The 2,307-nt window shown below is 41.2% G+C and overlaps 1 pseudogene; it reads right to left on the reverse strand.

Annotated features, from left to right (window-relative positions):
* Positions 1-709: 709 nt before the first annotated feature.
* LOC112679111 (GTP-binding nuclear protein Ran-like) lies at positions 710-1,559 on the reverse strand (annotated as a pseudogene).
* Between the last annotated feature and the right edge of the window lie 748 nt (positions 1,560-2,307).

Below are 2,307 nucleotides of genomic sequence, written 5' to 3' on the forward strand. Positions count from 1 at the left end.
ATTTTTTTAGATTCTACATATAACTGAGATCATATAGTATTTGTCTTTCTCTTATTTCACTTAGCATAATGCCCTCAAGTTCCATCCATGTTGTCACAAATGGCAAGACTTCATGCTTATTTATGGCTGAATAATATTCCATCATGTATATATGCTGCATTTTCTTTATCCCTTCATCCATCAATAGACACTTAGGTTGTCTCCATGTTTTGGCTATTATAAATATGCTTCAAAGCACATGCAGGTGTAGCAACTGTATTCCAAACAGCTAAATATGCAGGTCCAAAAAAGGAAGGTACTTTTTCAACTTCCACATTCACTCCAAAGTCCATTCATCTCCTTCAGCATGCCAAAGATCAAACACATGTTCCACCTAGCTATAAAATAAGGTGGCACAGGGATCCCTGGGTGGCGCAGCGGTTTAGCGCCTGTCTTTGGCCCAGGGCGCGATCCTGGAGACCCGGGATCGAATCCCACATCGGGCTCCCGGTGCATGGAGCCTGCTTCTCCCTCTGCCTGTGTCTCTGCCTCTCTCTCTCTCTCCGTGACTTTCATAAATAAATAAAAATTTAAAAAAAAATAAAATAAAATAAAATAAAATAAAATAAGGTGGCACAGATGCTGCACCACTGACATCGCAGGAGAGTGGCCTATAAAACCAGACTTCTGGTTGGGTTGCAACCAAGAAGGGGCCTCCAGCTGCACTTTCTCACAAGTCATCATTCTCATCTGGAAGCACAGTTGTCTAAATGGCCTCTGGATCACGCTCATACTGTGCTGCCAAAGCTCGGGCCATGACAACCTCTGGTGGGGCAAGAGCAGGCATGGCAACAAACTCCAAGTGAGCATCTCTAATTAGCTTTCTAGCAAGCCAGGAAGGGCTTTTCTTTTTTTTTTTTCTTTTAAGATTTTATTTATTTATTCATGAGAGACACAGAGAGAGAGAGAGGCAGAGACATAGGCAGAGGGAGAAGCAGGCTCCATGCAGGGAGCCCAACGTGGGACTTGATCCCGGGTCTCCAGGATCACTCCCTGGGCTGAAGGCAGCGCTAAACCTCTGAGCCACCCAGGCTGCCCCAGGAAGAGCTATTCAAAGTTGTAGTTACTTTTGGCAGAAATATCATAGTGCTGAAAGTTCTTCTTTCAGTGGAAGACAAGAGATTTTGCTTTACCTTTCCTGTCCTTAATGTCCACTTTGTTGCCACACAGCACAATAAGGATGTTTTCACATACGTGAACCAGATTCTCTATGCCAATTAGGCACGTTCTTGTGAGGAACCCTTGACGTTCCTACAAACATTGTAATGGCACACTGGGCCTGGATGTAATAGCTGTCTCTCACCCACCAAATTTCTCCTGGCTAGCTGTCTCCCATACATTGAAATTAATATGTCCTCTGTTGGTATGGAACACAAGGGGTGGACCTCAACAACCAAGGTGGCTATGTACTTCCCAAGTTCACCAGTCAGATGGCATTTCACAAACATTGTTTTTCCAATAGCTCCATCACCAAGCAATACAAGTTTGAACTGGACTTGGGGTTCTCCTTGGGCAGCCATTGTGCTGTTGCTTCCAGAAGCAGGTCTGGCCCATCTGATAGAGCCGTATTTCATTCTCTTTGATGTAATCGTAAATGGCATCATTTCCCTACATTGTCTTTCTGATAGTTTATTATTAGTGTGTAGAAATGCAAATTAGTGTGTATTGTGGGCTTTGTATCTTGCAACTTAACCAAATTCATTGATTAGTTTTCACCATTTTGGGAGCAAAGTCTTTAGGGTTTCCTATATATAGTATCAGGTCATCTGCAAATAGTGACAGTTTTACTTCTTCCTTTCCAGTTTGGATACTCTTATTTCTTTTTCTTGCCTAACTGGTCTGGCTAGGACTACCAATACTATATTAAATTAAAGTGTCAAAAGTGGTAATCCTTGTATTGTTTCTGATCTTTGAGGAAAAGCTTTCTACTTTTCCCCATTGAGAATGATGTTAGGTGTGGGCTGGTCATATATGGCCTTTATTATGTTGAGGTATATTTCCTCAATACCCACCTTGTCGAGAGTTTTAATCATAAATGAATGTTCATCACATATCTTTTCTGCATCTACTGAAGTGGTTTTATATGATTCCTCTTATCTTACCTTCATTTTATTAATGTTGTGCATCACATTGATTGATTTGCAGATGTTGAGCCATTTTTGAATCCTTAGAATACATCCTACTTCATCATGGTGTTTGATCCTTTTGAAATATTGTTGAATTTGGCTTGCTAATATTTTGTTGAGGATTGTCTGCATATATGCTCAT

Source organism: Canis lupus, chromosome 6 (genome assembly GCF_003254725.2).
Source record: "Canis lupus dingo isolate Sandy chromosome 6, ASM325472v2, whole genome shotgun sequence".
Classification (NCBI taxonomy): Eukaryota; Metazoa; Chordata; class Mammalia; order Carnivora; family Canidae; genus Canis; species Canis lupus.